Here is a 13,115-nt window from a genome sequence, read left to right as displayed (position 1 = left end):
CAAAGACTCAGACACAACCTTCCCTCCACCCAGAGTTGAAAAAATCCGGTTTCCTGATTGGTCCTCTGGTCAGGTGCTTCAGGTGAAAGAGACATTAACCCTTAGCTATCTGTTTATGACATAGGGAAGCAAAGAGAAGCTGCAAGAGCAGTCACAAACCACTCCCTAGCTGTGCAGGTACATCGTTACATACACCCAGAGCAGCCGATGGAGAGGTAAATCACCGCAGGGCTGGGCATATCCTATCCAGTGGCTCCAACCCTGAGCTGGGATCTGCTGCTAGTCCTGGCTGAGCTGGAGACAGAAGAGGACGGAACTTTTTCTTCCCCTGCACGGAGTGTCTGGAGCTGTCTCAGACCCACCCCTAGAAACCTCCCACAGTCTGCCAGAAGCTCAGCATCCTCTCCTGCTTCCTACCCCCGTCACTCCTCAACTGTGAGGAAAGCGGTCACTGCAGGGAGCTGCTCCCCCATCCGCTCAACACCTGCGCATCCAGACCTCCCATACCTAGACACTCCCTTTAAGCCTCACCAGTACATCCAGAACCCTCTACGTCTCCACACGCGAAGCCCACTGTGCCAGACTTTCTCAACCCCTGCATCTGGAGACCACTGCATCACAGAGGGGAGATAGGCAGGGTCGCAGGGTGTTTCTGGGGCAAGTCCAGGCCTTATGTTGTGTCAGGGTCAGATGTAGCCTCACCACTGAGTCTGTGTCTGGAGGGTGGGGGAGCTGCAAGGTGATCTCCTACCTTAATGCAGCCAGTGGCCCATGCTCCCCGCTGTTTTGTGGGATCCTCTGCATATATTTATTGACAAATAAAACTTGCAGAATTTTAAAATACTGTGTGCAGAATTTTTTATGTTTTGGCGGACAGTGCCCTCTGAAGTACTCATTGCTTGGCCACCGGACTTGTGGCTTCATTCTTCTGGTTTCCCGAGAGAGGTCCAAAACACCATCAAGGATCTCCATTTAGAATAAGCTGATCTTTTCAGTAATAAAACAAAAAGTGCGTTCTCTGGCATCCATGTCACCAACAGTTTTCAAGAGCTCCTTGCCTTTCTCATGGGGATCACCAAAGAAAATGCTTTTCTGTTCCATCTTTTCTGTCTCAAGCACAGGAAGAGTCTTTCTTAGGGCAGAAGCAGACAGGTTGGACACTCTGCTAACTAATATCTCCTTATTTTCACCACATGAGGCTGTGATGCCTCTCCCAACTTCTCTGACAGATTGTGCCAAGCTGTTTCAAGAGCTAATTGAATGAATTGCCCAAGTCAAGATCTACTTAGAATAGGTTGAAGAGTCCCATCATAAGCTGTTAGACATTCTACACATGGCAGTCTTCTATCAAGTAAGTGAGATTTTGCTAGATGGTCTTGGAAGGTTCCAATAGACCCCAGTGACAATATCACCTGCATATATAAATGTGCAGAGTAAAATTATTACATTTAGACAATAACTCAATTTCTGTTTACATGCCCTCTGCCTAATGCCTTGGTTGTCAAGAATGGGTTTTGGAGTTTATAACCTCAGACTATTTCATACATTTAATCTCCATCTTCCCAGCTCACCCTCCTTCCTTGGTCCTTTTCAGGGACCCGTCTCATGCGCGTTTGCTGAGACTAGAAGTAATTTCTGTCATGTGTAGGGGTTGTAGAACCTGTTTGAGTCCAGCTAAGAGGGAAGAGATTCTGGTCCAAAAAATCTCCCTCTGGATGGAGAGCAATTTATTTCCATCTCCAGCCCTTAAACACCTTTGTGCAAATGCAGACATTCAGGATGATGACACTTGCTGGTATTTTCCATTGCTGTATTCCAGGGATTGGTTTTTAGGTTTGATCTTGAGGATGAGAATTTTTTAATCGTGATTTACCCCTCCCATGGGATGTTTTCTTTGTTTAATAGTCAACCAGGATCACTTGCAGTATTGTGCTTCCCATCAGTTCCTTCTGCTCGGAGGGTATTCTAGAAGGCCCTGGTAGTAGTTGCTACTACTTCATTGACCTGGGATGGTTGTCTTTCCATTCCTTCATGGTTGTCTATTCAATGGACACTCTTACAGCAAAGTTGTCTCTATAGTAAAAATAGCTGTGTCCCTTTTCCACAGGTTAGGAGTTGAGCTAAACAAACAAACAAACAAAAATCCACTTTGAACCCACTGTAATTGGATTCATAGGATATTCTTTGGGTGCCATAAAAGCCAAAGCTTACCATACCAGGTACAGATTTGATACTAACAAACCACACTTATTTGAATTAAGTCCACAGACTGTCAAGAAATTGTCTGGTTAAGACACATGGCAGTTTGTACCTTTTGTGACACAGCATGCCAAGTTACATGGTTTCTGCTTGCAGAGATGGCTCAGAACAAGTGCAATCTAGACAAGATCGTATCTGTCCCTCATTGAGTATTGGTTTGGCTCGGGTGGTGGAAGGACCTGTCCAGAGTATGTGCAGGAGGTTCCTTCACCCAACCTCCTGCCATTACTATAACTTCAGATTATTCCTCATGAGATGCAAAACACATATAGAGGGGACACTGCTCAGCACAAATGGTGTGCCCAGCATTCGTCTCCATATCAGCTTCCTGGAATTAAGAGCAGTCAAGAATGCCTGAATACACGTTACTCTCTTCCTCAGGAACCAGTCTTTCATGGTCATGACTGACAATGTTGCATTGGTGATATTATATAAACTATGAAGTGAGGGGCAAGATGCTGTGCTGAGCATCCCTTTGTGCTCAACCAGTGAAGTTATGGAACTAGTGTACAGTGACGAACATGGTCATCTCACCCTTTTACCTTCCAGGTGTACAAAACACCAGAGCCACCTGAGCAGGCACTTCTCCTAGGTTTGAAGGTGGGAGTGCGACTCTCTGACTTAAGCATATTTTCATAACCTGGTGATTCCTGGAAGCATGGACCTCTTTGTAACCACTGTGAAAATAGTGTGAAATTCTGCTCTGTGTAGGGGAGAGGTGGAGATCTTCAGGTCATAGGAGTGCATTTCTCACCTATTGGACAAAGGGCCTTCTCTCTGCATGTTTATTGACACTACTGCCCCCAAAGGCTGCTGAACAAGATCAAGCAGGACGAAGCCGGGGTTGTCTTAATTGCACCAACTTGGCCAAGAGACGTTAATTGATTTGTCTCACTTTGTCCTTTCTCCTTCCAGTTATTCCCCATTTGTTATCCCACAGTTCTAGGCACTTTTCCACCCAGAGCTTGACTCCTCAATGGTTCTTGGGGAATAGTGAATACTTGACAAAGGTACAACAGATCCTATTAAACAGCAGAAAGATCTGGAGCAGAGCTAGCTACTTTTAAAAGTAAAAGCAGCAAAGAATCCTGTGGCACCTTGTAGACTAACAGACGTTTTGGAACATGAGCTTTCGTGAGTGAATACCCACTTCCTCAGATGCATGTAGTGGAAATTTCCAGGGGCAGGTATCCTATATGCTAGCAAGCAAGCTAGAGATAACGAGGTCAGTTCAATCAGGGAGGATGAGGCCCTGTTCTAGCAGTTGAGGTGTGAAAACCAAGAGAGGAGAAACTGGTTCTGTAGTTGGCAAGCGATTCACAGTCTTTGTTCAATCCTGAGCTGATGGTGTCAAATTTGCAGATGAACTGAAGCTCAGCAGTTTCTCTTTGAAGTCTGGTCCTAAAGTTTTTTTCTGCAGGATGGCCACCTTAAGGTCTGCTATAGTGTGGCCAGGGAGGTTGAAGTGCTGTCCTACAGGTTTTTGTATATTGCCATTCCTAATGTCTGAAGTAGACATTAAAAGTAGAGATTTCATCAATGGTGTTTTCACTGGCAGTTTTTCCTATCCATTCCCCTCTTTGCTGTTCTTGATAATCTTTTGAAATTAAGAAGGTCAGACCTTAGCTTGAGTTCTGTCAAAGATCTGGTAGTACTCACAACTTTCCCTTTACTGAAGGGGTGGGGTGAGGGTTCAGTATTTGCCTAGCCCACAGTGACAGAGTTCATTAAAGCACTGATAAATTTATTCCCACAATAAGCCAACCTACTCTGGTACGAGGCTTGAACTTGGTCCTTAACAGCTTCATGGAACCTTCATTTGTGCCTCTAACTACAGTAGTTGTTTTCTATTCCCCTTGCCTATTAAAATGGCATCACCTCTGCACTTGTGCCCGATCGTTAGGGGCATTAATATTGGAGCCCCTTTACAGTATTAAGGAAAAAGTTTCATGACAGCCTCATCTCAAACTTCTACCTAAACCATTCTTCCATTTCCGCACTAACCAGGCCATATACCTTCCTCTGTATATGTAGTTCCCCCTCCCCCACTCCATTTCCCAGCCACACCAGTCCAGGGAAGAATCTGCATTCCATACTCTGAATGGTGTTAGCTTTGTATCTGGACAGAGCCAGACCATTTAGAAACTCTGACTATTCCTTTTGTGGCTCGATCAGAAGAATATACACTTTCCACCCAAAAGAAACAAAATGCATTTCTGGGGATATTCTGAGTTGTTATAAACTCACTAATGTTCTGTCCCTTTCTAGAGTAATTGCCCACTCAACTAGATCTCGATATACTTCTATGGCACTGTTGAAAAGTGTGCCAGTCACTGAAATTTGCAAAGTCGCAACTTGGTCACCAGTTCGGTTTTTCCAAACAATATGTCTCAGTACAGGCTTCCAGGTCAGATACTGCTATTGCCAGTGCTGTTTTGTAGCAGTCTTAAATCTAACTCCAAAGCTGCTCCCTCCTATGGATGCTGCTTGGCAGTTGCTTGAAGTAGAGCGCCCATCAGGGCTTTTGAGAAAGGAAAGGTGGTTTAATTTTACAGGAACTGAAATTCTTAGAGATGTCTTAATAGGTGCTTTACTGTTTGCCCTTTTCCCCCCTCTGCTTTGCAGTCTGTCTTTTGGTGATAGCGAAGGAAATGAGGGCTATTTGCCTGCACTGCTTCCCTTATTCTTGAGACGGGACATGAAGTGGCCTGGAGCCACCTGCATGTGCTGAACAGGCACTGATATCGAAAATGTCAATGATGTGCCTGAAGTGGAGTGCATGTAGGGGGATGCACCTTGAAGAACTCAGCCTAGACCCATCCATACAAGCGGTCCATTTCCTAGACACTACTGTGCTAATAAGCGATGGTCACATAAACACCACCCTATACTGGAAAGCCACTGACTGCTATACTTACCTACATGCCTCCAGCTTCCATCCAGAACATACCACATGATCCATTGTCTACAGCCAAGCTCTAATATTTGCTCCAATCCCTCAGACAGAGATAAATACCTGTAAGATCTCTATCAAGCATTCTTAAAACTACAATACCCACCTGCTGAAGTGAAAAAACAGATTGACAGAGCCAGAATAGTAGCCAGAAGTCACCTACTACAGGACAGGCCCAACAAAGAAAATAACACAACACCACGAGCCATCACCTACAGCCCTCAACTAAAACCTCTCCAGCGCATCCTCAAAGATCTACAACCTATCCTTAAAGATGATCCCTCACTCTCACAGATCTTGGGAGACAAGCCAGTCTTCGCTTATAGACAGCCTCCCAACCTGAAGCAAATACTCACCAACAACCGCACGCCATACAACATAAACGCTAACCCAGGAACCTATCCTTGCAACAAAGCCCGATGCCAGCTCTGTCCACATGTCTATTCAAGTGACACCATCATAGGAACTAACTACATCAGCCACGTCATCAGGGGCTCGTTCACCTGCACATCTACCTACGTGATATGCCATCATGTGCCAGCAAAGCCTCTCTGCCATGTACGTTGGCCAAACCGGACAGTGTCTACGCAGAAGAATAAATGGACACAAATCTGACATCAGGAATCATAACATTGAAAAACCAATGGGAGAACACTTCAACCTCTCTAATCACTCAGTGACAGACTTGAAGGTGGCAATTTTGCAACAAAAAAACTTCAAAAACAGACTCCAAAGAGAGACTGCTGAACTCGAATTAATATGCAAATTAGATACAATTAACTCAGGCTTAAATAGAGACTGGGAATGGTTGGGTCATTACACTAATTAAATCTATTTCCCTATGTTAAGTTCTCACACCTTCTATGGGTCATCTTAATTTTCACTTCAAAAGGTTTTTTTTTCTCCTGCTGATGATAGCTCATCTCAATTGATTAGACTCTTCCTGTTGGTATGCATACTTCCACCTTTTCGTGTTCTCTGTATGTATAAATATCTCCTGTCTGTGTGTTCCATTCTATGCATCCGAAGAAGTGGGCTGTAGCTCACGAAAGCTCATGCTGAAATAAATTTGTTGGTCTCTAAAGTGCCACAAGTACTCCTGTTCTTTTTGCGGATACAGACTAACATGGCTGCTACTGTGAAACCTATACAAAGTTACTAACTTATCAATCTACAAGTGGCATTATTTAAGCAATAGACTACACTTGGATTAAGTAAGAATTCTATCTTTTGTCAAGAATTGGTGGATGGCTAACTGTATTCACTGGGCGGATGCATAATTGAACCTTATTTATAAATGTACAAATTGACTTTAAGTTAATACTAACTGCTGTAAGAATTATTTATTTAAAATCTAAATTGCAGCAGAGATGCTCTGGACACCTGAACTCACAAAATGTTGGGCAGTTGGGTATTCCTTGTTAGTACCTTGCAGCATGTGAGTGAAATCAATCTCTTATTTGTAACTGGCTTGACATTTGTATGTAGACTACATTTCCTTGCACTTAAAAGTTTAATTTCTTCACAGGCTTCCCTTAATGTATACGAGTTCAACCTCCTGGACGTCATTGATTCTTGGGCATCTCTCAGGTCTTTTCTGATCTTGAGTTTTTGCATGTTATCTTGATACACACACGCACGCACGCACACACACACTCTGGCAAAGTCCCTGCTTCTCCTCAGCAGGTTCAGTCCTTTTTAGCCTTGAAGACACAGGCTTGGGCAAAGCAAAATCCTTCCAGGTCACACAGGGTCTGGCTGATCCCTCCTTCAGTCAGTCCCTTGTGCTGGGTTTCTCCCCTTCTGGGGACAGAGTGCAGCCTTCCTTGCTGGAAGGGTTCAGAGCCTTGCTGCACCTAACTTACTGGCAGCTTCTCTGCTTCTCTCACTCTCCCCTCTGCTTCCACGCCAAGGAGGGTTTAAAAAGTTCTCCAGCAGTTGGGGCCAGCTGAACCTAATTAGTTCCTTGGTAACTCCTTTTCCAGCTGAACCTTATTTCCCCATGGCTCTCTCTCCTCAGTGGATAGGGAAAGGCCTTTTAACCCCCCTGGGACTAATTACTACCCCTCCCTTTCTAGCCATTTGTCCTAGGTTTGCCACATATTTCCCCCCCCCCCCAACACTACGGGGTTGGGCTACTTGGGTCGGAAAGCAGTGCACCCTCAACAGGCCATCCGCATTGCCATGTTGGGTTCCAGACCTATGTCGTACTGTGAACTGGAAGGGTTGGAGTGACAGAAACCATCTTGTTACTCTCGCATTTTTGTCCTTGTTTTGGTGCATCCACTGCAAATTGGCATGGTCCGTGACCAGGGTAAACCTCCGCCTAAGTAGATAGTAGCGGAGGCTTTCTATGGCCCATTTTATTGCCAGGCATTCCTTCTCCACTATAACATATTTCCGTTCCCTAGGTAGGAGCTTCCTACTGAGGAAGAGGACGGGGTGTTCATCATCTCCGACCATTTGTGAAAGCACCGCCCTAGCCCTACTTCAGAGGCATCTGTTTGTAGGATAAACTTCTTCCCTCAGTCTGGGGCTACTGGTATGGGGTCTGTGCAGAGGGCTGTCCTCAGATCCGCAAAAGTGGCTTTGGCTGCATCAGACCATTTTACTATGTCTGGGCCCTGAGCTTTGGTTAGGTCAGTTAATGGACATGGCCTGGTGGCGAAGTGGGGAACTATAGTACCCGACTAGTCCCAGGAATGCTCTGACCTGTTTTTTCCGGAGTGCTTGGAGCCACTTCTGTATATCTTCTAACTTGTTGAGCTGGGGCTTCACCACGCCCCTCCCCACTGTATACCCAAGATACTTGGCCTCAGCAACACCAATCAAACATTTGGAGGAATTTGCAGTCAGTCCTGCCTTCCTCAGGGTGTCCAGGACTGCTTCTACCTTCTCCATGCATGTCTCCCAGTCGGGGCTATATATGATGACGTCGTTGAGATAGGCTGCTGTGTACTTTCCATGGAGTCCTAACAGTTTGTCCATTAGCCGTTGGAAAGTAGCGGGGCCCCATGCAACCCAAAGGGGAGAACAGTGTACTGATATAGTCCTTCTGGAGTTGTAAAGACCGTCTTCTCCTTGTCGGCCTTGGCCAAGGGGATCTGCCAATAGCTCTTGGTAAGGTCAAGGGTAGGCATAAACCGTGCCTTTCCCAATCGGTCAATAAGCTCATCTATCCTGGGTATAGGGTATGCATCAAATCGAGACATCTCATTCAGCTTGCAGAAGTCATTGCAGAACCTCATACTGCCGTCCAGCTTAGGCACTAAAACCACTAGACTGGACCATTGACTATGAGATTCTTCATTGACTCCTAAGGCCAACATCTTCCTGACTTCTTTCCTAATCTCTACTCTCTTGGCCTCTGGGATCCAGTATGGCTTGACGTTCACCTTCACTACAGGCTCTGTGAAGATGTGATGGTGCACCTCAGTGGTCCTGCCTGGCTTTTCCGAGAACACATCCTGGTTGCGTTTGATCAGGTTGATCACTTCTGATCGTTGTTCTGGAGTCAACTCCAGGGATATTCCCACCAGGTCGGGCTGGTTGCTTTTAAGGTATGGTGCCCCCAGCGTAACCACCAGAGTTTCTCTATCCTGCCAAAGTTTCAGCAGATTTATATGGTAGATCTGCTCCAGCTTCTAGCGACCTGGCTGTCGGACCTTATAGTCAACTTCTCCCTATAGCTTCTATTACCTCATATGGCCCCTGCCACCTGACCAGGAGCTTGCTGTCCACTGTGGGTATAAGCACCGTCACCCAGTCCCCTACCTGGAACTTCCGGATCATTGCTTGATGATTGTAGTATGTCTGTTGTGCCCCTTGGGCCTTCTCCATGTGTTCGCGCACAAGGGGGGCGACTTGGGCTATTGTGTCTTTCATCTGCAGCACATGTTCTACAAAGTTTCTCCCCGGGTTCAGCTGTTCTTCTCAGTCTTCTTTAGCCAGGTCCAGTATGCCCCTGGAGTGGCGACCATATAACAGCTCAAAGGGGGAGAATCCAGTGGAAGACTGAGGAGCCTCCCGTACGGCAAACAGCACATAAGGCAGCAGGGTGTCCCAGTCTTTCCCGTCATGACTAATCACTTTCCGTAACATGTTTTTCAATGTCCTATTAAAACATTCGACAAGGCCATCGATCTGGGGATAGTAGACCGATGTTCTAAGAGTCTATATATGGAGCATTGTACACAGGTCCTTCATCAGCTTAGACACAAAGGGGGTCCCTTGGTCCATCAGGATCTTCTTAGGTATTCCTACTCTGGAAAAAATCTGGACTAATTCTTTGGCTATGGTCTTGGACATGGTGTTCCGCAGGAGTATGGCCTCGAGGTATCAGGTGGCATAATCTAGTACTACCAGAATGTACTGATGTCCCTGGGCTGACTTCTCCAATGGCCCTACTATGTCCATAGCTATTCGCTCAAATGGAACCTCAATAATTGGCAGAGGTACCAGAAGGGCCCTTAAGTGTGGTCAGGGCCCATGTATCTGGCATTCCAGACAGGAGGTACAATATTGTCGGATTGCTGCATAAATGCCAGGCCGAAAAAACCCCTGTAGAATCTGATCAAGGGTCTCATCTACGCCTAGATGGGCCCTGAACAGATGACTGTGGGCCAGATCCATTATGGCCATCTGATGCTTCTGGGGGACCAAGAGTTGTTCTATGACTTGCTCTTGGACACGGACTACTCTATATAGCAGATCCTTCTTAATCATATAATATGGCCCTGGGCCCTTAACTCTCCCTTCCACAGGAACCCCATTTACCTTGACTACTTTCTTATGAATATTGTGGTATATGGGATCATTGGCCTGATCCTGACCAAAATTCCCACGTGCGGTCCCATTTGTCCAAATTCGGGGGGGGTCTACCTCCGTCTACCCCTCGGGAAAAGCCCCTGGGGAACCAGGTCAAACGATAGGGTTGTTGATGGCCGACCCAGTCCCACTGTCTGTTGAGCCTCTTCTTTCCCCTGCCAGTGTAGAATTCTCGTACTGGGTCAGGATCCTCGTCCCCCTCCTTTTATCCAGCCTCCATTTCCTCCGAGTCTTCCTGGACTTCCCCGGTAGGGAGAACAAATTCTGGCTAACCTCATGGAAGGCTGAGGGAGGATCACCTATCTGGGCCGCACCCTGGGTCCCAGGGTCATTATTTTCTTCTACTTCGTCACCAGGGAGTAGGCCATCAAACCCTGGAAGTCTAGTCCGATAAGGACAGGGTAGGGAAGTTTCGGAACTACTCCCACCGTCAACTTAGTGAGGTTTCCAAATCTTCTGTTCTTACGGGGATGGTTGGATAGTAGTTGACATCCCCATGCACACAGAATATTCCTGAGCGTTTGGCCTGGGATAGTTGGTGCTGCCTGATCAGCTCCCCCAAGACTAACGTGATTGCACTTCCCGAGCCTATTAATGCTGTGGTCTCTCTACCATTCATCTTAGCGGGCCTAGTGTATCTATGAGGGACCATCGCAACTCCGACTAGACTTATTAGATCACATGGTCCCCCTATATCTCCCAGTTCACATTGCATAGACTTTCCTAGATTTGGGCATTGGGCCGCGATATGCCCCAATTCGCCACAGGCATAACATCGGTACCCAGCTCAGGGCAGCCCCCTATTTTTCAGGCTGCTGAGATTTATCCCGAGTCTTTCTCCCTCAGTCCTCCAGTTTCTCCAGGACTGCTAGCTGCTCTTCCGCCTCCTTCCTCCCCTCCATTGTCTGGCCTGGCGCTCGGGCAAACCGGGGCCTCGGCGCAGGGACTGGTCTCCAATTCTGGTGCCTTCCTTCCCCAGTGGTCCAAGAAAGTTGCTGGGCTGCTAAGTGTCTCTCTATGAGAGCAACTAGTTCATCATAAGAGGAGGGATCATTTTGGCAGACCCACCCATGTATGTCCGGCGGCAACCCCCTCATGTACCTGTCCAATACCAGGATTTCCACTACCTTCTCCAGCCCATGGGTCTTCGGCCAGAGCCACTTCCGGGCGAGGTGGATCAAGTCAAACAGCTGGGACCTTGGTGCTTTGTCATCCTGGTACTTGCACTCGTGGAAGGGCTGGGCACTTATGGCTGGCGTCACGCCTGCCCTCGCCAGGATTTCCACCTTCAGCTGGGGGTAATCCATAGCTGCTTCTCTGGTCATGTCGAAGTAGGCCTACTGGGCCTCCCCATACAGGAGTGGAGCCAGCAGTCCTGCCCACTGGTCTTGGGGCCAGGCCTCCTGCAGTGCCATCCTCTTGAATGCAAGGAGATATGCCTCTATATCGTCATCTGTTGTCATCTTCTGTAAATAGTTGCTCGCCTGTAGCAGCCGGGTCCCCTGGGCCCCGTGCATCAGCGTGGTCAGGGCTTTCAACTGGTTCACTGCTTCATTCAGGGTGGCTCGATCGTGGGCTGACTGGTTCATTAGCAACTGGTTTGTCTCCTGTTGGACACGTACTGTCTCTTGCTGAGCCGCCACCTGTACTCTGGTAGCCTCTTGTTGAGCTGCAGTGGCCTGTATCAACGCCTTCACTACGTCCTCCATTTTTTAAATTTTTTTTTTTGTGATTTACCTTGCCCTGAGATGGCTTGCCACAGAGCCTCACTCACTATCTCATCCCACTCCTGACACCAGGTGTGGCAAAGTACCTGCTTCTCCTCAGCAGGCTCAGTCCTTTTTAGCCTTGGAAACACAGATTTGGGCAAAGCAAAATCCTTCCAGGTCGCACAGGATCTGGCTAATCCTTCCCTCAGTCAGTCCTTTGTGCTGGGTTTCTCCCCTTCTGAAGACAGAGTGCAGCCTTCCTTGCTGGAAGGGTTCAGAGCCTTGATGCACCTAACTTGCTGACAGTTTCTCTCACTCTCCCCCCTGCTTCCACGCCAAGGAGGGTTTAAAAAGGTCTCCAGCAGTTGGGGCCAGCTGAACCTAATTAGTTCCCTGGTAACTCCTTTTCCAGCTGAACCTTATTTCCCCATGGCTCTCTCCTCTCAGTGGATAGGGAAAGGCCTTTTAACCTCCCTGGGAATAATTGCTACCCATCCCTTTGTTGCCATTTGTCCTGGGTTTACAACTATATATATCTAATAATAATTTAAAAAAAAAAGATAAATGAAGAGAAGAGAAAAGAATGTTTTATGGCCAGAGCATAATGCTACAAGTCATACTGTTAACTACCAAAGAAAGTAGGCTGAAGAACATAACGAGGTGTGATTTGTTTAACAGCTTGTGGAGCAAGGATCTTTAGTACTACTTTCTCTTTAACCGCAAACAAACAAAACTGAAACAAACAAACTAACCCAGAAGGGAAAAAAAACACCTTGGTATCTATGAAACTAGTTAGGTGATAGCACTTGAAATACACAACAAAGAAGATTTGGGTTCTAAGAGCACACTGGAGATGTGTAGTTGTAAATAAGTGCATCATGCATTTCTATGGTATTTATTAAAAAAACTGAGTACATGTAAGTTAAATTACAGAATTGTTTAAGTAAATGTGTAAAATATAGTGTCTCTTCCTGGTTAGTAAAAGCAATCCCACCAAATGTAGCCTAAAGGCTGTATTTAGTTGCAGTTCACATGCTCTAATGGTTACCAATGAATGAGCATCAACCTTACCTTGGTGATGGTGGTGGGGAAATAAAGTACACATACAAAGCTAGAGTAAAACAAGATTTCTTGCTTGCTGATTAAAATTCAACTTCTATCACATTGATTTTAAATCAGTCCATCCTGGCAATGTGCAGCACAGGGATGTCAGAGCTGTCAATTGTCCTGATTACTTTTAAATATCCATTGTGTCATCAACTTTACCTGCTGTGATAAACAAATCTTCCTTGAAAATGAGTTAGTAACTGTAAGTTATTGGGGATAAAATCATAGAATCATAGAATACCAGGTTTGGAAGGGACCTC

The 13,115-nt window shown here is 46.3% G+C and overlaps 1 protein-coding gene across 1 annotated transcript in view; it reads left to right on the top strand.

Moving 5' to 3' along the window:
- Positions 1–13,115, top strand: part of LOC127033791 (nectin-3-like) — a gene marked incomplete at its 5' end in the record, with an annotated part of 120,804 nt that overhangs the window by 20,186 nt on the left and 87,503 nt on the right. The window lies entirely within an intron of this gene.

Source organism: Gopherus flavomarginatus, chromosome 13 (genome assembly GCF_025201925.1).
Source record: "Gopherus flavomarginatus isolate rGopFla2 chromosome 13, rGopFla2.mat.asm, whole genome shotgun sequence".
NCBI lineage: Eukaryota > Metazoa > Chordata > Testudines > Testudinidae > Gopherus > Gopherus flavomarginatus.
Note: the sequence above shows the minus strand (reverse complement) of the source record. Positions and strands in the feature narration are given on the sequence as shown.